General features: G+C 41.6%; 1 protein-coding gene and 1 long non-coding RNA gene across 3 annotated transcripts in view; one reads left to right on the top strand and one right to left on the bottom strand.

Moving 5' to 3' along the window:
* LOC121379710 (zwei Ig domain protein zig-8-like) overlaps positions 1-25,158 on the top strand; it is a 100,025-nt gene that overhangs the window by 16,262 nt on the left and 58,605 nt on the right. The gene's annotated exons all lie outside the window — the stretch shown is intronic.
* LOC121379728 lies at positions 14,168-24,913 on the bottom strand. Its single transcript, XR_005958849.1, has 3 exons — positions 24,771-24,913; positions 16,516-16,572; positions 14,168-14,778 (listed from the first exon to the last, which is right to left on the bottom strand). It is a non-coding gene; the product is annotated as an uncharacterized LOC121379728 (long non-coding RNA).

The raw sequence follows: 25,158 nt of genomic DNA, 5'->3' as shown, positions 1-25,158 counted from the left end.
GCGTGCCGTGCCACGTAACCGCCATCATATGGAAAGAGTTCTTAGTATAAGAAAGAGATTTTTAAAGACGTATTTCTATTGCATGTCACTGGAAATGCGATGCAAAAGAAATCATTAATTGCAGCGGGTCATTATGAGATCGATAAAGAAATCAATAAGTTTAATTCTGCGTATCGACTGGCGTAATGTGCACAGTGTAGATATCTTAATGTATAGTGATGTAAGCCATGGAGAGTTAATGTGCTGTAGTTCATTATGGTTCAAGAACGCTTTCATGGACACACAAATGCATGCTGTCTGTGGGATGTCTAAGCAGGATGAAAGTAATGTGTAGTAACGTTGTATTTATCCATCGAGCAGTTCTTTCACTTTGTCATTGAGACAATGGAAGTCAGAGAGAGAGAGAGAGAGAGAGAGAGAGAGAGAGAGAGAGAGAGAGAGAGAGAGAGAGAGAGAGAGAGAGAGAGAGAGAGAGAGAGAGAGAGACAGACATACAGATACAGAGAGACAGAGACAGATAGAGAGCCATACATACAGACAGACAGACTGAGACTGATGTGTGTGTTGACATAACACACACACTGAGTTGTACACCCAGTGTTAGAGTCGGTCCTGGTTCGAACCTCGCTACATGTTACTTCTGTCTTAACTCACGGGACTGAGTGTTATGCTGGGGTCAGACTACCAACTGTCACGACACAGTTTTTCCAGGTTTCTGCTCTACGACTTTCTAGGTGGCGCTCTTACAACTCGATTCTCGTTGTATAACCCATTAGTTGTTAGTGTGAGCGCACCCGTCGTAATTCGCAAGTTTGGGGAAATTAGAACGCAATCGTCGAATTGGCCAACTTCGTCGCGGCAGTTTACAGTCTTAGACTAGCATTAATTAAAGCGTCATGATGCCCATGTGTAATAACTATAGTGCATATCACACCGAGCAAATTGAACAGATGTCCTTCCATGATCACTTCGTCGATTTGTGCCGTGTGAATTAAGTAAACGAATCGATGGAAAAAGAACTGGCTGTTTTACTATCACACCAGTAGATCGTGTCTTGCAATCAGTGTCATCAATAGGACGTTCTCATCTCTCGCTTTAACAAGTGGCTGGGAACGACCGGGACTAACAGATATGTCTTTTTAAGGTTCCGTTAGACCAAATCAATTGCCACTGCCGATAATGTGTTCTAATAAATTTGATTTAAGCAGTCTATTAACACACCCAGACAGCATACGTATAAAAGTGCTGCACTTTGTATTTAATGCATCTACTAAAAATGAGTTATGACATGCTATTTAAAAATAATATATTACAGACTATGTCTTATTAACAATCCCTAGTTCTGCAGAAAATTGCAGATATTGTAGTTATATTTTAAAGTTTTAACGTCTAGTGTACACCTCATAACAACCGTGCACTAATTAAGCTTCTACTCATTTATTGGGAATATAAAAACCTAGCTACACAAATCAGCAATATGACGTAACATCACATGTACTAATCAGTCCGCGAATATTTCAAATACAGTGCGACCATAACGGATATAACCGTAACGTCCAATCACATCACGACGAGACCAGCTCTTACTGAATTCGGACAGAAACGGAAAGAAACGTTTGTCTACAATCAGCAACATTATTTAACCAGTGTCTGTTAGGCGTCTAACAAAATATTCATTATAGTAATTGCGAAATTATTGTGTGTGTGTGTGGGGGGGGGGGGGGGGAGGCTAACATCACATAAGATGGGGACAGAGACAGGCAGACACAGAGAGAGAGAGAGAGAGAGAGAGAGAGAGAGAGAGAGAGAGAGAGAGAGAGAGAGAGAGAGAGAGAGAGAGAGAGAGAGAGAGAGACAGACAGAGAGACAGAGATATAAATAATGAGAGATAATTGGTAGAATAGCAGTCCACCTTTAAACAAAAGCACATGCCAGCAATAACATCCCTTTCACTCTTCGCGGTATGCAAGCATTTAATATACGGTTTTGTCTTTCACATGTACGTAAAGTGTTCCACAAAAGTAATCAGTATATACAGCGACCTTTGGTATAGACCATAAAGCATGCCGATGTTTATTTAGAACAACAACAAATACTCCAATGCTTGTGTGGGCGGGACGTAGCCCAGTGGTAAAGAGCTCGCTTGATGCGCGGTCGGTTTGGGATCGATCCCTGTCAGTGAGCTCATTGGACTATTTCTCGTTCCAGCCAGTGCACCACGACTGGTATATCAAAGGCCGTGGTATGTGCTATCCTGTCTGTGGGATGGTGCATATAAAAGATCCCTTGCTGCTAATCGAAAAGAGTAGCCAATGAAGTGGCAACAGCGGGTTTCCTCTCTCAATATCTGTGTGGTCCGTAACCATATGTCTGACGCCATATAACCTTAAATGAAAAATGTGTTGAGTGCGTCAATATATAAAACATTTCCTTTTTCTTCTTCCAATGCTTGTATCTACAACATTCAACCGAACAACCAACTGTTAATCATTCGAACACTCTGACCCCTGAGCTTCACCCGACTGATGGGACACATTGATACTGGTGTTGGTAAATTGGTTGTACGACCAATTGCTCACCAGTCGAACGCTCTAACCCCTGAGCTCTACCTCACTGATGGGACACAATGGTACTGGTGTTGGTAAATTAGTTGTACGACCAATTGCTCACCAGTCGAACGGTCTAACCCTTTGGCTACACCCCACTGATGTGACGCACACAATGATATTGGTGTTGGTAAATTGGTTGTTGGACCAACTGCTCATCAGAGGTACACTCTGACCCCTGAGCTACACCCCACTGATGGGACGAACACAATGATATTGGTGTTGGTAAATTGGTTGTAGGACCAACTGCTCATCAGAGGAACACGCTGACCCCTAAGCTACACCCCCCTGATGGGACAGACACGATGATATTGGTGTTGGTAAATTGGTTGTAGGACCAACTGCTCATCAGAGGAACACGCTGACCCCTAAGCTATACCCCACTGATGGGACAGACACGATGATATTGGTGTTGGTAAATTGGTTGTAGGACCAACTACTCATCAGAGGTACACTCTGACCCCTGAGCTACACCCCACTGATGGGACGGACACGATGATATTGGTGTTGGTAAATTGGTTGTAGGACCAACTGTTCATCAGAGGAACACTCTGACCCCTGAGCTATACCCACTGATGGGACGGACACGATGATATTGGTGTTGGTAAATTGGTTGTAGGACCAACTGTTCATCAGAGGAACACTCTGACCCCTGAGCTATACCCACTGATGGGAGGACACGATAATATTGGTGTTGGTAAATTGCGATTGGAGCACGGCAGTTTGTTGTTTTAATGGCTCGGATTGCCAATTTGTTGGTGTGTAATGTTCCTTCTCTTTTACGCGCGATCCACAAAATCAATAAAGCGTTGTTCACATATCCATTGCGGAAAGTGAAGCCGATCATAAGTTAAGCCGGGGATTTTCCTAGATAATCACACACATTAGAACCAAACAAATAAGAAGTTTAACGAACGTTTAATATCAGTGTTTGGACAGTGTAACCTTTTAATATTTTATGTTTAATCTTTGAGCGACAAGTACGTCGGGGGGATTTTCGAGGATAAATCAAGCACGTTAGAATAGTATTTTCATATTCCTGTTTATGTGGTGAAACCTTTTAGTATTTTATTTTTAATCTTCAAGTTTATATTAAGTAGGGGGGTCATCGCAGATGGTCAAACACATTCGAAACGTGCAATACGAAGACACGTCTAATGGGTTTTATTTTCGTATTTATGCACTGTGACCTTTTAACATTTTATTTTTAATCTTGAAGCTTATATTAAGTCGGGCTGTATTCGTAGACGATTAAGCTTATTTGAATCAAGGCAATGCTAAGGAATACTTTAATGTATTCGTAGACGATAAAGCTTATTTGAATCAAGGCAATGCTAAGGAATACTTTAATGTATTCGTAGACGATTAAGCTTATTTGAATCAAGGCAATGCTAAGGAATACTTTAATGTATTCGTAGACGATTAAGCTTATTTGAATCAAGGCAATGCTAAGGAATACTTTAATGTTAATTTTTATGTAGTGGGGGCGGGACGTAGCCCAGTGGTACAGCGCTCGCTCGATGCGCGGTCGGTGTGGGATCGATCCCCAATGGGCCATTTCTCGTTCCAGCCAGTGCACCACGACTGGTATATCAAAGACCGTGGTATGTACTACCTTGTCTGTGTGATGATGCATATAAAAGATCCCTTGCTGCTAATAAAAAAGAGTAGCCCATGAAGTGGCGACAGCGGGTTTCCTCCCTCAATATCTGTGTGGTCCTTAACCATATGTCTGACGCCATATAACCGTAAATACAATGTGTCGAGTGCGTCGTTAATTAAAACAGTTCTTTCTTTCTTTTTATGTAGTGTAACGTTTTCATATTTATAACTGTTTAAGATATGTCACAAATTATTATTTATAAAATAATTGATTGTCCGACGGCACGAAATGCTAACCAATCTCCCGACCTGTGATAATGTTGACCGGCAAAACTCAGTTTGGACGACAGTATTTCGATCCCTGCTAGCATATGGTTATTTCGACATTTTAGCCCAGTGGTAAATCGCTCGCTTGATGCGCGGTCGTCTAGGATCGATCCCCGCCGGTAGGCTCATTAGGCTACCCTTCGTTCCATCCAGTGCACCACGACTGGTATATCAAAGGCCGTGGTATGTGCTATCCTGTCTGTGGGATGGTGCATACAAACGATCCCTTACCACTAATGGAAAAATGTAGCGGGTTTCCTCTCCAAGACTATATGACGAAATTATCAAATGTTTGTCATCCAATAGCCTATAATTAATACATCAATGTGCTCTAGTTGTGTCGTTAAACAAAACAAACTTTATTTCGACATTTCGTCAGTAGAAAAAAAGACAAACAACACACTGCCGCTATAAATACTACAGTACTCAATAAAGCAGCAAGGGGTATTTATTTATCCCACTGATGTCTAAACAAATCTCTCTCTATATATATATAGGTTTGCTTAGACATGCCACTACATACCACGCAATTTGATGTAAGAATCGTGAGACACTGGCTGGAACGGGAAAACCCCAACAAGTTCAGAGAGAACGATCGATCGTACGACCCGCCGCACGCGATGCGATCGCTAAATGCGAAAGTAAAGACACTATGTTATGTTTCTTTCAATACACGCCAGAACTGTTCCACTCAATGATCAATCCCATGCGAACAGAGGTCAGAGTTTTCTCGATTTAGTGATCGATCAAGACTTCTTCTAGAGCTGGAGGGTCATGGGTCACGGGACATTTTGTGGCAAACACAAATTTGTTCTCTAAGAATAGTCGAATTCGGAGTAAGGCGGTGAGGATTTGTGGGCCAGAGGTCGCGACACACTGTCTCCTGGTGAAAAGTGGACGTGGAAATATTTCTTCTGTGCCAGAACTCGTGGCTAAGTACACACGTTATTGGTTGGATTCTGGTAGTGATATGTTCTTTAGTAGGTTTTCTTATACCAGATCAATTCTTACTGGTGACATGGGTAACGTTTTCTAGTGATCCTGATATCAGTATTGTGTCGGCCAAATGGGAAAGGATTTTGTTTAATGACACGTCGGCAGATCTTTAATCTGGGTCAGTTAGGAATCACAGTCTTTGATGGTTAAGTAAACATTTCGTATTTGCTTTAACAAAAAAGTGTTGAATAAAAGAAACATAATAAGAAAGAAAAGAGAGAAGCAAATAACTACAATGGAAAGACAAAATGATGACAACAAAGTCTACCCCCTCCCCCCAAAACAACAAGAAAACAAAACCAACAACAACAAAGAACCCCCCCAACCCCCCAAAAAACCCCAAACAACAAAGACCCCCCCCCCCCCCCCACACACACAAACCCAGAAGCTCCTAAAACGAACAGCATCATCAACAACAACATAAAAACAACAACAAGAAACAACAACACAGTGAATCCCCTAAAACAAACAATATCAACGTCAACAACAAAACAACAAACAACATCAACAAACACCTCAACCTATTCCTTTTGTTGCAGTGGTTAGTTTCGTTCTTACATCCAATGAAAGGTCCAAGCATGCTATAGAGGCACACGTCTCAACAGCCCAAAGAGTGGCATTTGATAATACTGAGAGAGGTCGAAAAAATCAATCTTACACCTCCCCACTGAGTTCTAAAACCTAACTGATGCTTGTAACTGGCTCTGGTACACGAACCCAGTATATGCCAGTATTAAAGCATAACCACTAGACTACTCTATCGAGCCTATTTACAACACGTCAAGAGAGTGCCTCATATCAGATAATCTGATGTCGTCTGGCCATTTAGACAATGAACGCAGCAGAATTCTTCGTGACAAAGATTGATCACCCAATCATAGACGCGTGTCCTAATTCATTGTTTTTTCTTCTCCTAGGTAATTAGGAGTATGGCTTAGCTGTTTGTGGGAATAACCACTTGAAGTGTGATGGATTGTGAGGTCAATTCCCCTCGGTGGACCCATCGGTGTCTTGTCTTAATTAATATTTCTTCCAGTTAATTACAAGGAGGATGTATTTCGGAGGGAGAGCATTCACTCAAGGTTCCACACCACCATTAATTACTCCATGCAGTTCAATACCATTGCCACTAAATGATGGAACCATTTTTACATTACCGGTTCAACCAGTATTAAAGAAACAGAGATATTGGTGATAGTGGGTGCCCACCAGTGCCTGGCAACTGCAGCTTTGTTAAATGCCGTGGCATTACCTAGGCAAATGCCGAGGCATATGATTCCTGTCTGTGGAAAACAAAGTGCATATAAAAGAGACACTTTGCTGCTAAGAAAAACCTGTCATGCACAGAACTCTGTGGCGAAGTCAGAGGTTGTGTCCACGACAGGCGTGCTTGAACAATTCTCTGATGGAAGCATGCCAAACATTACGCAAACCTACGCTAAGAAAAAAGAGGAGCTACCTTTCGATCAACTAAGTCAAATCAACCGGTTAGATCCACATGCAAATTTTGATGAACCGTTATAAATTATGCGTCAAAATTACGTTCAAGAAATTACCTAACATTTTCTGTTTGACTTTAATTCTACAAGACAGTTGCAAATTGAGTAGCACCAAAACCCGCTACCGACCCTGGTCGAGCTGCTTGTGCTCCCTTGCACATGCCAGCGCGGGCAACCTCCTCTCTCACCAACCCCAAACCTTTTCCTGCCCTGGACGAAGGAGCCGGCCGAAATCCACACCTGCTCCCCGCCCACGACAGACGTGTGCTACAACAGCTTGTTCTGAAAGTACACGTTAAACCCTATGACCTGATCTGATCAGGGAAGAATCCCATTGGGAGCCGGCGAAAGTCGACACCTGCATCCATGACAGGCATGTGCTACAACAGGTTGTTTCTGAATGTGTACGTAAAAAACATATCACCTGACCTGCTAAATAAAACCCGGTAGATGATTCCCTTTAACACTATATATTTGACCTATTAATATTAAATGTTTGGCATGCAATGGCAGATGATTAATAAATGAACATGCTTTATTGATGTCGCTAAACAAAACGAACCTTAAGTAAGCTGACATGGAGCAAAAGGTCTCTTGACTGACACACGGGACACTGTTTAGGATCAAGCTACCAAGACGTACTCTAACAATTAGCCAGACTCGCGGCACTAATTCTCCGTGACAATGATTGATAATCACTTCATTCAGACCCGACAGACGGTAAGGATTTTTTTGTCTTCACAGTTAAGTGGCAGCATTGTAGCGCACTGGAAGATCTAAAACTTCCACCTGTCGACCTCAAGGCTTGTAGGTTCCCAATTCGTATCCAAGTACCGGCTTCTACCTGGTCAGGTTTAAAGGAATGCATGAATGAATGGATGGATGGATGGATGGATGGATGGATGGGTGGATTAGTGAGTGAATGAATGAATGAATGAGTGAATGAAAGTTAAAGCAACAGACAGAATGAACTGACGTCGGGATTTAATGGTGCCAACTTCATTCCAGATAGTTAAAATCGGTTTTGTTTTGTTTAACGACACCACTAAAGCACATGGATATATTAATTAATCATCAGCTGCTAACGTCAAACATTTGTTAATTCTGAATCGCAGTCTTCAGAGGAAATCTAGACAGACAATAATGTTTTATATGTTATTTTGTACAAACGACACAGCACAGCACATACCACGAATTTTGATATGCCAGCCGTGGGGCACTGGCTAGAAGGTGTGTGTGTGAGATTGTGGGATCGACAGTCTCATCCTGATATGAGTGGGGCTGTTTCATTATATTAAAAGTTTGTTTAAAGTTTATGTCAATTCTTTTTTTCTTATTTGTTTTGTAATTTTGGACCCCTGGTCTTGGGGGGAATCCTCTGCATTATTTTCCCCAACCAATGTGGCGGTTGCGGGTTTCTTCGCTAAATCGGTAGACGTGGTGTCACAGTTGCCACAGACACGCCAGTGAACAGCCTAGTGTGGCGTGCCGTTAAGGAGACATTCTTGTCACAGATGCCACAGACACACGACTGAACAGCCCAGTGTGGCGTGCCGTTAAGTAGACATTTTTGTCACCGTTGCCACAGACACGCCACTGAACAGCCTAGTATGGCGTGCCGTTAAGTAGACATTCTTTTCATTTCCTTGTAGATAATTGCATTTTTCTTTCCGCGTGCCAGTGTTCAATATTGGTTAGTTGTTATGTGTTTCATCTTGTGGTACTTTACTGTGCTCCTGTGGCCCACCAGTTGATTGCTATTTTGGCGACATTCCGCAAAGTATTGGTAAATTTCATTTGTCCCGTTGCTTAGTTACCATTTCAGCTACTTGTAATGTTATGGCGAATTTGTGAGGAATTATGTTTGTGTTATAACTTACATTCCTAACAAGAAAGGAACATTTGTAAATACTTATTTTAAGCTGTTTTAGTTTATTTTTGATCATTTCATCAAATATATTCCTCGACGTGTCATTTTAACGTATCTCAGGGACGTAAAGAATTACATAAGACTGCTTGTTGAACACTCCAGTATATTTTTAAAAAGGTGTTATGGTTAGCGACACCACTAAACCAGAATAATTAATACAATAATCGACTGATGGATGTCAACCATTTTGTCATTCTAACACAGTCTTCGGAATAAACCTGCTACATGATCCATTAGCTGCAAGCTGTCTTTTATATGCTCTTTCCCACAGACGGGGCGACACATTCCACGGACTTTGGTATACCAGTTGTGACACACCTAGGGGTGCATTCATTTGACCCCAAGCACTTCGTGCGAGCGCTCTACCGACTGAACTAGATCCTGACACCAGCACACTTCAAACTACCACTATTGGGTGTTTCTCTGTGGATCCATTCAACTGATTGTTTTTTCACTCGTTCCAACCAGCGCACCACACCTGGTCAAACGCCGTGGTATATGCGTTCTTGTCTGTGGGAAAAGTGCATAAAAAGATCCCTTGATGCATTAGGAATAACATGTAGTGGGTTTCCTTTGATGACTACGTGTCAGAATTACCATGTTTGACATCAGATTCTAATAGCCGATCATTAATTAATCAATGTGCACTAATTGTGTCGTTAAACAAAACAAACTGCTTGCATTCCTTACATGTGTGTAGCCAGGATAGTATAGGGAGACCAACACTGTCTATAAGTCGTGTTACTGGATGAGAGGCAAAGGCAAAAAACCAAAAAAAAAACCCAAAACAGAAACCCCACTAAATCCATCCCTGAGACCCCACCAGATCCACCACTGAGACCCCACTAGACCCACCCCTGAGACCCCACTAGATCCACACCTCAGACCCCACCAGATCCACCGCTGAGACCCAACCAGATCCACCCCTGAGATCCCATCAGATTCACCCCTCAGACCCCACCAGATCCACCTCTGAGACCCCACCAGATCCACCCCTGAGACCCCCACCATATCCACCCCTGAGATCCCCACCAGATTCACCCCCTGAGAACCCACCAGATCCACCCCTGAGATCCCACCAGATCCACCCAAGATCCCACTAGATCCACCCCTGAGACCCCACTAGATCCACCCTTGAGACCCCACCAGATCCATCCCTAAGACCCCATCAGATTCACCCCTGAAACCCCCCCAGATCCCCCCCCCCCCCCCCCCGTTGGTAATTGGATGTATGAATGCAGTAGAGACGTATTATAAGAGTTGCTGCACGAGGCGACTAACTCCCTGGGTTATATACACTCGTTACTGCAGGGATAATAACCGGGCATTATAACATGTCCACATTACATGGAAAAAACTCGTGATTAATTTCTCAGTCTTCGCCGGACTCTTCATAATTGGTTAATTTTGTGATTAATACGTCAGGAAAAGCGACTCACCAATCAGATTGGCGGTGCACACTTACTGATTTATCGGCGGTTTAAGAAGAAATAAATTCACCGGCTTGGAAATTAATGAAAAGATATCGGCGAATAATACAAGTTGCGGGCAGTACGCTCATTTTGGAAGCATTCCGCCATTGCGTCAATTATCCTCATCTCGCGATCCGCTGTTACGGACCTCCACTGTCGGATCGGTTTATGGTTTGCAGGGGGAAAGATTCAGGAGAAGGTTAATATTGAAAATCCGCAAGTAACGATTAGAAGGGTGTAAATCAGTGCTCTCGTGTATGAACTATCATTTTATTTAATCAACCGAGAAACACAAAAAACGGTCCCGAAACAAGATATGAGGGAAATTCATTGAATATTTTATCTAGGAATTGAGGGATTATCGTTTGATGTGAAGATCTAATATGTTTGTAAATGAATGTTCTTTGCAAAATGAACATGCTGGGGCAGTATTTTATTATACATGTGATATTAGTGGAGATGATAACATAGCTTTAAAAAAAAAAAAAAAAAAAAATCATCGGCTTTGATCACACGCCAAACTGTAATGGAAAAGGAAAGGACATATTTCTTTAACGACATCTCGGTTAGCACACGTTAAACTGCGGCTATCTGATGTCTGACACGGCTATTTCCAAAATATTGTCTAGAAGGAAGGAAGAAATGTTTTATTTAACGACACGCTCAACACATTTAATAACAGTTACATGTGTAAGGGGAGAGGAAAAAACGTAGTAAGATATCTTTTATATGACAGAGTAGTACATACCGCGGCTTTTGTTACACCAGTTGAATAGCACGGTATCGAATGAGAAATAGCCAAATGATCACACCGCCGGGAATCGATCCTAGACCCACCGCGCGTAAGACCAGCGCTTTGCCACTGGGTTACGTGCCGCTTCAGATTTGTCTAGACCAGGTTAAAGTTTGCTTTGTTTACCGACACCACTAGAGCACATTGATTTATTAATCATCGGCTATTGGATGTCAAACATTTGGTAATGTTGACATGTAGTCTTAGAAAGGAAACCAGTACATAGTTTTCCTTTAGTAGCAAGGGATCTTTTATATGCACCATCCCATATACAGGATACCACATAACACACACTTTCGATATACCAGTTGTGGTGCACTGGCTAGAACAAGAAAATGGCCCAGTGTGCCCACCGACAAGGATCTGTATCCTAAGTCTAAAGTAAGAGAGAAGTTTTTGTATGCGCTTCCACACAGACAACAACGCATATACCACGGTTTTTGGTATACCGGAGATAAGGCTCAGGTTGGAACGGGAAAAACACAGATTCCACTTTCGGGGATAGATCGTAGGACTCACTGTACCTCAGTGAGTAGCGTTGTCACTGAGTTATATCGTGTCTCTAACCTAGTAATTGTAATGTTTGGAAGGCGGGAAAGGAAGTTCAACCAATTTGTAATCAATGGCACATATCTTCTATAAATATTTGTTATAGGAATTCAAGATGGAAAAACAACATTCGCGCATTGCAAGAAGCTGAACAGAGACCAGCGATACAGTATTTGCTAGAAATAGATAGCTTTCCTCTTCCATCCAGTATTCCTTTATTAACGTATCAAAAACCGTAGTAGCGCTGTTCTGTCAGTAGAATGAACGAACGAACGAACGAACGAACGAACGAACGAATGAATGAATGTTTAATGACACCTCAGCACAAAAATGCTGCCAGTAGAAGATGCTTTATAAAGTACCCTTCAAGTCAGTTGAAGGCAGATTTCGTCTTTCACGCAAAACTACTCACACGGATTTGACCAAGAACATACTGGGTGTAAATAAATGGATATTTGTTAGGTAGCAGTACACCAAATAGCATTTTAACGGACCTCAAGTTTGAGGTGCATGACCGTGGTATGTGCTATCCTGTCTGTGGGATGGTGCATACAAAAGATGCCTTGCTACTAATGACAACACAATAATGTAAAGGGTTTTCACTGTAAGACTATGTAAAAATTACCAAATGTTTGACATCCAATAGGCGATGACTGATAAATCAATGTACTCTAGTGGTGTCGTTAAACAAAACAAACTTTACTTTACGAACGCTTGATTTCACAGTTTCTGATCCTGAATTCTATTTACGTGCCTCTTTGCCGTTATGATATCGGACATGTCCCTCACAGTTAACAGTACCAATCTTGCCGCTGGTGATAAAGGCGACAGGATTTGGTGTAATGCAATGTTGTTTTATCTGACCAAGCCATTCCTATAACTCAGTTTGAACTGGTGTCGATGTACTAGCTACCATTGTACGTTAAACATGTTTGGCATCCTACTAAAATAGGATATACACGCGTATATATATATATATATATATATATATATATATATATATATATATATATATATATATATATATATATATATAGTGTGTGTGTGTGTGTGTGTGTGTGTGTGTGTGTGTGGAACTGGGGTAGTAAAAGCGCTTCCCGGTTTGCCGGAAACGAGCAGCTTAATCCCCCATTTTTCATATCTACTTCAAGAGTGAATAATGTTGGTACATGTATTTATATTGATTAAGACGCTATGTATAGCAGTTTTAGCCATATTAACAGCTATTTTCGTCTATGTGATTTAAATTTCAACACCGTCTAAGGAAGAAACCATAGGATCCCACCACATGCACAATAGACTACGATGTATAGTTTTAAAAATCGAAACCTGTAATCGCTCCAAGCTATTTTACTTTCACTTTCTCTTTCTCATACCGGAAGAAGGAAGCTTTTCTCTGTTATAATCTTCTTTCTGTGAGAGTTCCACTTGATTATAAAGACTGACACATTTAATTGCTTGCAGTGTTGAGCTTCTCAAGAAGGTTACGGCTAAACCACGATAACACCAAAGTTGTTGTTGAGTGAAGTTGTTAAAGCTTCAGTATCCTGTCTGTGGGATAGTGGTGCATATAAAAGATCTCTTGTTAGTAATGGACACATGTAGCTGGTTTTCTTTATAAGACTGTATGTCAAAAAGTACCAAGTGTTTGATATCCAATAGCAGATGATTAATAAATCAATGTGCTCTAGTGATGTCGTTAAACAAAAACTTTCTTTTTATACAGATGTGTTACAGGTTATTATATTAGCCACACTTAGTGTCCATTTTAACGAATTGGAACTAAGGCTCTGCAACCTTGATAGGCAAGCCGGATAGCCGAGACGCGTGCCTAGGACAGCGTGCTTGAACATAAGTTTCATATACTCATGACGATAAATTAATATGAATCGGTACGAGTAGCACACGTGAGTGCAACAGTTTTCCTTTCACTAAAGCTGTAGCCAGTAAAAGCGTGCTTGAATTATTGCTATATGAACACAAATGTGTGTATATATATATATATATATATCATTAGAAGATTGTATCACTACTTAGCCTCGGCGGAGTCGTGGTTAAGCCATCGGACATAAGGCTGGTAGGGTACAGTGTTCGCAGCCCGGTACCGACTCGCACCCAGATTGAGTTTTAACGACTCAATGGGTAGGTGTAAGACCACAACACCCAATTCTCTCTCACTAATCACTAACAACTAACCCATTGTCCTCGTCAGCCAGCCCAGATAGCTGAAGTGTGTGCCACGACAGCGTGCTTCAATCGTAATTGGATATAAACACGGAAATACGTTGAAATGAAAAATATGTCACTTGAATCAGAATATTTTATCATTAGAAGAATATTCATCATTTGAGTCTCAATATTATATCAAGGGAACATTATACATGTATGATTATTTGAATGCAAATATGCCATATGATTTGAAGACCAAAATCATCATTTAAAAATTCGAATTACTGTATAATTAGAAGATCATATCATCATTTGAATCGGAATATTACATCATTAGAAGATTATATCATTTTAATCAACATATTCTAGTATTAGATGATAATATCATCATTTTAATCATATTAAATCATTAGAAGATGTTATCAGTTGAATCAGCATACTAAATCATCAGACGACCACATCCCCATTGGAATGAGAACATTATATCATTAGAAGATTAATCTGTTTTCCCTATGAAGAGTGAAATGATGGAAACTTTAATCGCTCATAACTTACAACTGTGGACAGATCGATCTAGCGGGTCGATACTATCGCTGTGTGCTTCCTGTCTGGCTGTTCGATAAGAGAGACGTAGGACCGCTTCAAGAGTATCTTCTACATGGATATCGAAATCTCAAACAAAGCGTGTGGGATGTGGCTGGGTGGTGAATGTTCCGCCTCACGAGTGAAGTATCGCAGGATCGATCCGACTGAGTGGACTCACTGGGGTATTTCCCGTTTCACAAGACGTCTTCGTGAGTGATCGCATCATTTCTCGTGGGACGAATAGGGTTTCCTATAAATGACGCAAAATAGGTCTTGTTGCTACTCCAACTGAGAAAAGACTGTGTAGTGGTGTTGATAGCGGCGTCCGTCAAAAACTGTTTTTAAATGCCACTGTTTCTTTTACACCCAGTTTTTGTCTCTGTTTACCCCCCCCCCCTCTCTCTCTCTCTCTCTCTCTCTCTCTCTGCGCCCATCTCTTTATACCTCTGTGTATCTCTCTCTCGCCCTCCGTCGTACTCTCTCTATCCTTCACTCTCTATCTCCCTCTCTCTCTCTCTCTCTCTCTCTCTCTCTCTCTCTCTCTCTCTCTCTCTCTCTCTCTCTGCGCCCATCTCTTTATACCTCTGTGTATCTCTTTCTCGCTCTCCATCGTACTCTCTCTCTCCTTCACTCTCTCTCCTTCTCTCTCTCTCTCTCTTTCCAACCAGTGAACCACAATTGGACAAAGGTTTGGTACGTGCTTTCCTGTCTGTGTGAAAGTGCATATAAAAGATCTCTTGCTGCATTAGAAAAATTGTAGCGGGTTTCCCCTGATGACTACGAGTTCGAATTACGAAATGTTTGACATCCAATAGCCGATGATTAATGAATCAATGTGCTCTAATGGTATCGTTAAACCAAAACAAACTAACTTTTGTAGCGTGTTGCGTGGCTCCCGACAGTGACAACAGAGATTATATTGCATACGTTAAACACCCACGAGCCACTAAACAGTGTTTACGAAATGAATCCTTCTAGTTTTCTGAACATAAATTCATCCTAATTGGTTTGTGATACACTACAAGTGATAACGTAACGATAAAACACAAAGAACCAATCGCAGTGATACGCTCAGTATTCCACATGGATGCTCAACTGATATTCAAAGAGAAAAAAATTCCAATTTTGAGAATGCATTAACAATTAGATGATTGTTCTGGTACAGAGGCAAGGCAGAAGATTTTCTCGATCAATTTGTCAGATCAATACTACGAAAGGTTATTTAATTTGCAGTGTGCCAAGCGATGGGAAAATGTAAAATCATTAGTTTAGCGATCGTCGGTGACTTCTGATGAAAACTGATAATAAAATAGTGATATCTTTAAAGTGGATAAAGTTTTGTCTGTTTTGTTGAACAAGTGGGACAATAGTTGTTTAGATTAATTTTATTTTGATCGTGTTCAAGAACGATATACTGAGCACATTTCAGATATCAGGGCTGTCAGTCAAGGACAATGATTAATAGTAAGTTGTGGGTTGCGGGGGAGAGAGAGAGAGAGAGAGAGAGAGAGAGAGAGAGAGAGAGAGAGAGAGAGAGAGAGAGAGAGAGAGAGAGAGAGATAGTGTGTGAGAGAGAGGATAGACAGGGGAGAGAGATGAGATAAAGAAAGATATGGAGAGAGAGAAAAAAAAGAGAGACAGGGGAGAGAGATGAGATAAAGAGAGATAGATAGACAAAGAATGGCAAAAAGAGAGAAGGGGAGAGAGGAGAGAGAGGAGATAAAGAAAGAGAGAAAGAGAGCAAAAAGAAAACAGAGATGGACAAATAAAGAGAGATAAATATACAAAGAATGGCAAATAGAGAGGAGGGGAGAGAGAGGGTGAGAAAGTGTGTGTGTTTTGTGTGTGTGTGTGTGTGAGAGAGAGAGAGAGAGAGAGAGAGAGAGAGAGAGAGAGAGAGAGAGAGAGAGAGAGAGAGAGAGAGAGAGAGAGAGAGAGAGAGAGAGAGAGAGCTATGTTAATATTGCCAGTAGTATGTAGTGACTACCATTTCTAATTGATTCTTGTCTTCAAGTAGTGTCAGTCTCTTCCTCCAGTTTCCAGTCTGTGGAAGAAAATCGTTACATACATCAATCAAGAGTGTACTAATTATTGTCATTTGTCTGCTTAATACATCGACTGGTTTCATGTTTTCACTTTAATGTCATGGCCAATTAGTACAGCACGATCTATACAGCCTTCAGATCTATTAAGTCACCAAGCTGCTGTACCATTACAGCAGAGAGAAACCTGTGTTAAACGGACATCATCTAATATAGCGTATAATATATTTGTTTTTTCATTATCCAATCGTAAAAGAGAATTTTAAAGCACCGTTGTAAATTGTGATAAAAGCATTGGCGTAGCCAGGGTGTTTTATTTGGAGGCACCGATATTTGGGGAGAGGCACTCGCACTGTCTGTGAGTCGTATTTTGGGGTGACAGGCAAATGTAAAAAAGGTGATGATGGTTGTGGTGGTGGTGGTGGGGGGGGGGGTGTCATTCGAGTGGGGGAGGTCATTGGATCAATATGGTTTTGACAGTTTCTATACATTGAATATAAATAATGCAGAAAACAATGGGAGCTTTACACACGTTTATTACAATCAGATATACAGTAACTTAAAGGCGCTGACCCTAGTTTCAGCCCGTGAACATGGACACTAAGTTTAGTTAATCTACAAACCTGTGACACATTTGGATAAATTTGTAACAGAGAGAAGCTAAAAACGGGGAAATATCGTCTAAAAATAACTAGAGCTTGTCTCAGTAACCATTACTTCTCAGACGAACGTGTATTTTTAGAATTATGAAAAATGCATTTTGGGAATACCTGGATGACCAGAACCACTTCAGGTGTACGAAAATTAATATTCTAAATAATACCATGTAAGTACTTCGTATATAAATTATCAAAAAACGACTTTAGTAGTGAAACATACATCGTAGTGTTTAAAAACTAGGGTCAGTCACTTTAAAAGTTAAAAAAATCTAAACAAACGTACACATGTTACATGACACTGGTTATATCGGGATAAAACACACATTGTTGATCCTGTCATCTCGTTTGTTTTAGTGGGCGTTATGTAGTCCAGTGATAGAGCGCGCCTGAGATGCGATATATCGATAATCGATCTTCCCTTGGTGGACCCATTGCCCTCCTCCCCCATCCCAGCCAGCACCGATGACTTTATCAAATCGATATAAAGACCGGGTTAAAGAGGGCGCACATTCATTCACTGTCGTCATATGTTTATGACTTACAACACGTCTTACCGGTGTAGCTACACGATGCTCGGTGCAGTCCCTGGTGCAGGATTGCCCTGCATCAGCTCATTTATTTGTGTTCCCATTCTGTTGCACATTGATTATTTACATAAGAAAACAAGCGAAAGAATCCCAAAAGAGATACGTTGACGCGGTAAACCACCAGCTTCTGAGCAAGCAAGCCGACGAAGAAAACATATAAACGACTGTAGCGGCATTCCGGCATAAACAGATACCCACAGGAACAGATGCTGTAACAATAGCCATATTGAGGGGTCAAAGGGTGCGATTCTAAGGAGGAATGCGTCTCGTAGAATTATAATAATAATAATAACAATAGTAATGAAGTTTGTGTTGTTTCAGCGACACCACTAGAGCACCTTGATTTATTAATCATCGGCTATTGGATGTCAAACATATGGCCATTTTTGACACAGTTATAGAGACGAAACCCACTACATTTTTCCATTAGTAGGAAGGGATCTTTTGTATGCACCATTCCACAGACAAGTTAGCACATATCATGCCCGTTGATATACCAGTCGTGGTGCACTAGCTAGCGCGAGAAATAGCCCATTAGGTCCACTGACGGGGATCGATCCTATCCTGACCGCGCATCAAGAAAAAGTTGAAGGAATGCGTGTCTTAGAATTAAAATGTTAATAGATTTATTTAGAAGGGATATTGAACTTGAAACACGTTATGCATGCCCATATCAATTTAAGGTTCGGGCATGTGCTCTCTCTCTCTCTCCCACCCCCACCCCCACCCCCACCCCCGTCCTCGCCTCTGGTATGGCTACTGGCGTGGTCCATGACGGGAGGAAAGGAGATGGACAGGACGGACAATTTTACACAAATCACAGCCTATATTTGGGCCTAGGCCAACGTAATTCTACCTTAGGAGGCGGGACGTAAGCCAGAGGTAAGGCGTCTGCTTGATGTGCAATCGGTTTGGGATCGATCCCCGACGGTGGGCCAATTGGGCTATTTGTCGGGTTTCCTCTCTAAGACTATATATCAAAATTTCCTAATGTTTGACATTCAACAGCCGGTTATTAATAAATCAATATCCTCAAGTGGTGTCGTTATAGAAAAAACAAAAAACAAAAAAACATTCAAACTTAAGTGGTATGTGCTATCCTATATGTGGGATGGTGCATATAAAATATAGTTTCCCACTAAAGACAAACTGTAGCGGGTGTCCTCTCTAAGACTATGTGTCAAAATTACCACATGTTTGACATTCAAAGGCTGATGATTAATAAATCAAAATAGTATCGTTAAACAAAACACAATTTAAAATGTTGAATCTTGCATGGCTACAGACACGAATATAAGTTTAACAGTGTCGCGAGCAACCTGTAATTAAGTGTTAATGTAACAATGTACCTAAGCGTCTTTTCTGAACAGGCCATATAGCTGACGTGGCCCAAGGGCAGCGTGCTTGAACCTTAATTGGATATAAGCTAAAAAAAAAAAAAAAAAAGTAACGCAGAGCACCATCTAGAAGTGCGTGTGGGCAGTGCCGGATTTATGAGGGGCAAAGGAGGCAATTGCCCTGGGCCCCCTGCCAGAGGGGCCCCCAGACTAAGGACTTCCTTTATAAAACAACCGGCCTCGGTGGCGTCGTGGTAGGCCATCGGTCTACAGGCTGGTAGGTACTGGGTTCGGATCCCAGTCGAGGCATGGGATTTTTAATCCAGATACCGACTCCAAACCCTGAGTGAGTGCTCCGCAAGGCTCAATGGGTAGGTGTAAACCACTTGCACCGACCAGTGATCCATAACTGGTTCAACAAAGGCCATGGTTTGTGCTATCCTGCCTGTGGGAAGCGCAAATAAAAGATCCCTTGCTGCTAATCGGAAGAGTAGCCCATGTAGTGGCGACAGCCGGTTTCCTCTCAAAATCTGTGTGGTCCTTAACCATATGTCTGACGCCATATAACCGTAAATAAAATGTGTTGAGTGCGTCGTTAAAATAAAACATTTCTTTCTTTCTTTCCTTTATAAAAAGTTTATTAATTATAAAATTAGATCTTTTTTTTTAATTTGTTATGTAATTAATTTCTGTGAAGTGCCCCGGGTCCCTTAGGGTCTAAATCCGGCCCTGCGTGTGGGCCCAGAAATATGTTCAAAGAAGCATGACCTTGGCGGTCGCACAAAGAGGTTTAGAAATGTTTAAAGAATTGATTACACGCGGAGACTAAATGTAATTCAGATGACTTAGCATGAGCCGCCTGACACTAAGTCATCGTCGATCTGGAAACCGTTGTAATATAAATATTTGTTATTCTTCTTTTAACGCACACCACATGCGTGCACGGCGTGATCCCAGTGGATTGCCTGGGTGAAATAAACACTTTACATACAATACAGTTTAGATCAATCCCGCTTCCGCTCATGTTATGACTAGACCATAAAAAAGAGATAAAGAAAGAAAGAAGTGTTTTATTTAACGACGCACTCAACACATTTTATTTACGGTTATATGGCGTCAGACATATGGTTAAGGACCACATAGATTTTGAGAGGAAACCCGCTGTCGCCATTACATGGGCTACTCTTCCGATTGGCAGCAAGGGATATTTTATTTGCACTTCCCACAGGCAGGATAGCACAAACCATGGCCTTTGTTGAACCAGTTATGGATCACTGGTGATGCAAGTGGTTTACACCTACCCATTGAGCCTTGCGGAGCACTCACTCACGGTTTGGAGTCGGTATCTGGATTAAAAATCCCATGCCTCGACTGGGATCCGAACCCAGTACCTACCAGCCTGTAGACCTATGGCCTGCCACGACGCCACCGAGGCCGGTAAAAAGAGAGAGAGACAGAGAAATGTGTTGTGAAGTTGATGAGGCTACCAATGTATATGCAGTATGTGGTATGAAGACGTTATATTGTTAAAGTTTGTTTTGTTTAACGACGTCACTAGATCACACTGGTTTTTAATCATGGGTTTTTGGATGTCAAACATTTGGTAATTTTGACATATACATATAGTCTCAGAGAGGAAACCCCAACATTTTGTCATTAGTAGCAAGGGATATTTTATATGGCCTATCCCACAGACAGGGTAGCACATACTACGGCCTTTGATGTACCAGTCGTGGCACATTGGCTAGGACGAGAAATAGCCCAATGGGCCCACCGACGGGAATCGATCCGAAACCGACCACACGTCAAGCAAGCGCTGTACTACTGGTCTACGTCCCGACCGAGAGGCAGAGAAATATGTTATGAAGTTGGTGTGACTACCAATGTATTCTCTTAAAAAGAAAGAAACTTGACACTAATTTTCAAAGTTTAATAAAAAAAAAAATGATAGACATTATACAAGCAACCAAAGATTAAGACGCCATGGGAAGAGGATTACTCTGGACATGTCCGAAACAGTATATCTGAGAATCCACCTGAAACATGTACACAGGAATGTGTGTGACATAGGAGTGTGCAAAATATCAGTATCGGTTATGACCACCACGAGCCCTGATGACAGATTGATAACGGCGACGCATGGAAGCAATCAAACATTGCACAACACGTTGTGGAATGTTCTGCCACTCATGCTGCAATGCAGTAAGAAGTTGTGGAAGTGTCTGGGGTGGTGGATACCTCCGGCACACACGCAGATCCAGTGCATCCCATAGATGTTCTATTGGGTTTAAATCCGGCGAACAGGCAGGCCAAGGTAATGTCTGGACGTTGTGGCGCTGCAGAAACTCCTGACACGTGCAACATGTGGTCTGACATTGTCATGCTGAAACATTCCATCGTTGACGTTCATGTGCAGAATGACGTGGTGCTGCAGGATCTCGTCTCTATACCTGATGCCCGTCAGTGCACCTGCCACATGCACAAGAGCCGTCCTACTACCATGATGGATTTCTTCCCAACACCATGACACTGCCACCACCAAAACGGTCGACTTGTTACACGCAATTTGGAGCATAACGTTCCCCTCGACGTCTATCAGCACGTGACATGATAGAACGAGACTCATCTGAGAACAAAACAGTCGTCCACCTGGCACGTGTCCATCTCACCCTTTTCTGGCACTACTGCAGACGCTCCACTAAGTGACGTGGGATCAGAATGTTACGTCGCACTGGTCTTCTAGGGAAAATTCCTGCCTCCCTCAGCCGATTACGAACTGTCTGGTCAGAAATTCTGCGTAGTCCAGGGATTTGTGTCACTGTGGTTGTTGCTGTTGTGGTTCGATTTCGAAGATGACGCACCCGAATGTATCGATCTTGAGCGGTGGTGGTTACTCTGAGACAACCTGACCTTGGCCTGTCATTAACAATTTGAGTGGTGTTGTACCATGCCCATAAAGCAGAGATTGTCTGTCTGGAGATACCAAAGTGCCTTGCCACAGCTTGTTGAGTTGCTCCTGTTTGCAATCTCCCAATGACATTATTGCGTTGAGCTGATGTCAATCTTGGCATTATTGCGTTACCTACAGTGTCTTTATGCGGTCTGTTTGAATCACTGATGATGTGGCCTTTTATGCCCCACCAATGGAGGGTTCGGCATGCAAAGTCACAGAACTTCATGATGCACGTGCTTCTCTGAGGGATGCGTTTTTGTGTTTCAGTACAAACGTTGACTATGGCTACGTTTATGCGAATCGGACATGTTTTCTAGTGTTTTTGCATCACCATTCGCTCACTTACTTGATTGTCTTTACAATGTCTTTGATTTTACAAAAATAATCCAATAGAAGTTTATTTTTTTGAAGAGTATAATATATGCAATATGTGATATAAAGACGTTATATAGTGTATTTTTATTATTATTATTATTATTATTATTAAATAATACAATTTAATCTGTCAAATTATCATTTCTAGAATAATATTAATTGGCAATTGACAATATTAATATGACTTTTAGGTGCACATAATAAGAGAACGCATGCTATTGTAATCCAAATGTAAATCACCACCAGATCAGTTATGCCTGTAAAGGGTGTGTACCACCAAATCAAATCCTATAGTACAATATAACACACTCTATATAAATACTACCAACTGTCACACTTAAAGTAAATCGGAAAAAATAGGGGTGAAGCTGCTCATTTCAGAGATAACGGGTGGCGTCTATGACTACGGTAAACATAACGGGTGGCGTTTATGTCCACGGTAAACAACGGGTGGCGTCTATGACCAAGGTAAACATAACGGGTGGCGTCTATGACCACGGTAAACATAACGGGTGGCGTCTATGACCAAGGTAAACATAACGGGTGCGTCTATGACCACGGTAAACATAACGGGTGGCGTCTATGACCAAGGTAAACATAACGGGTGGCGTCTATGACCACGTAAACATAACGGGTGGCGTCTATGACCACGGTAAACATAACGGGTGGCGTCTATGACCACGGTAAACAACGGGTGGCGTCTATGACCAAGGTAAACATAACGGGTGGCGTCTATGACCACGGTAAACATAACGGGTGGCGTCTATGACCACGGTAAACACAACGGGTGGCGTCTGTGACAACGGTAAACACAACGGGTGACGTCTATGACTACGGTAAACATAACGGGTGGCGTCTATGACCACGGTAAACATAACGGGTGGCGTCTATGACCACGGTAAACACAACGGGTGGCGTCTGTGACAACGGTAAACACAACGGGTGACGTCTATGACTACGGTAAACATAACGGGTGGCGTATATGACCACGGTAAACATAACGGGTGGCGTCTATGACTAAACTTTTCCAAACAAAAATTGTCATGATATTTTTTATTAGGACCCCGCATATGTTTCAAGTACAATGGTAGTTGGTACATTGACACTAGTTCGAAATAAATTACAGGAAATGTACTGGCCAGATGACACAACAGTCTACACAACAAACACTGTCACATTTACACATTCATCACCAATGGCAGGATTTGTGGCATTAACTGCTCTTTCAAAAGTTAGATGCACCTCGAACTTTGACCCAGCCGGATGTCATTTGGTTTAGTACTACTGTACCTATAAAATGTTGAAATGTAAAGTGGGATTGAATGTAAGTAATACGGTTGAATTCATGATACACTGAGGATGAGGGTTTTGTGATCAATATTTGTACTGATGTTTGTCTGTTTCCTCATTTCTTTCCATTTCAATTTATTTTCGTGATTATATCGTATTAAGGTTCAAGCACCTCAGCTATCTGGGCTGGCTGTCCAGGACAGTGGGTTAGTTGTTAGTGGTTTGTGAGAAAGAAGAGGGTGTAATGGACTTACACCTACCCACCGAGTCGTTAAAACTCACTCTGGGTGGGAGCCGGTACCGGGCTGCGAACCCAGTACCTACCAGGCTTATGACCGATGGTTTAACCACGACACAACCGAGGCCTCTGAAGCTAGAGTGTGGCTTTTAGCGTTGCATTATGGGCTCGACTATCAGTTATAAACTGGTTTAGCACTTAGCGTGAAGTTTTAAAATACAAAGATGAAAAACGAATCTCAAGCCAGGCTAACTACTAGTATTATCGTCTGGGTGTTTCTCTCGTCTGCCACCAAGTCTGAAGATATGTAAATTAGCGCGTGCAGAGCGCCCCGAGTACTGCCGTAAGTCAGCGGACAAAAAATTATTAGAGCCAATTTGTCTATTTCGAGAAGCTCCAAGCTGTTTCACAATTTAAAGAATTATGTGACACTAATTTTCCCCATTCGGCTTGTCAAACCATCGAAGCTGAACTTTCTGAATAAAATCACAATTCTCCATGTTTTGCGTCATCGATTGTTCAGATATGTATTCACAATTTAAAAACAAGAGAAAATAATCAATTTACAAAGACCAAAAAGACCCCACTCGAAACAACATAAACCAGAACAAAAACAAATTTCAACAAAAACACAACAAAACAAAAACAAAACAAAAGCATAAGGAACCACAAAAATATACCCAAACAAAACAAAAACAAAACAAAAACAATTTTATAGAAAAGAAAATCGTAATTCGTACAAGAACAGATGTTCAATTTACCATGACTGGTATTTGGGATGCTGGGTTTCTTGCGAATACGTCATCTTGGACGACATCAAACGTTCGTAGTGCAGTGGAGCATGTTCATTGGAGAGAGAGAGAGAGAGAGAGAGAGAGAGAGAGAGAGAGAGAGAGAGAGAGAGAGAGAGAGAGAGAGAGAGAGAGAGAGAGAGACGGACTGATTATGGCCTGGTGCTTATACAACTTTTAGTCTAGATTCGAGACACTAATGCCATGACAACGCCATACAAATTGTATGTGTGTGACGTCATTAGAGATTGAGTCTGGACTCTAAAAGTTTTATAAGCACTGACCCAGGTCCTTGTGTTTCAGATATCTAACGTTACATTAATATGATACGATAAAACACGATGGTATCTATGAACAT

The sequence above is a fragment of the Gigantopelta aegis genome, chromosome 2 (genome assembly GCF_016097555.1).
Source record: "Gigantopelta aegis isolate Gae_Host chromosome 2, Gae_host_genome, whole genome shotgun sequence".
Taxonomy (NCBI): domain Eukaryota; kingdom Metazoa; phylum Mollusca; class Gastropoda; order Neomphalida; family Peltospiridae; genus Gigantopelta; species Gigantopelta aegis.
The sequence above is the reverse complement of the archived record's forward strand: the minus strand, read 5'-3'. Positions and strand labels throughout refer to the sequence as shown.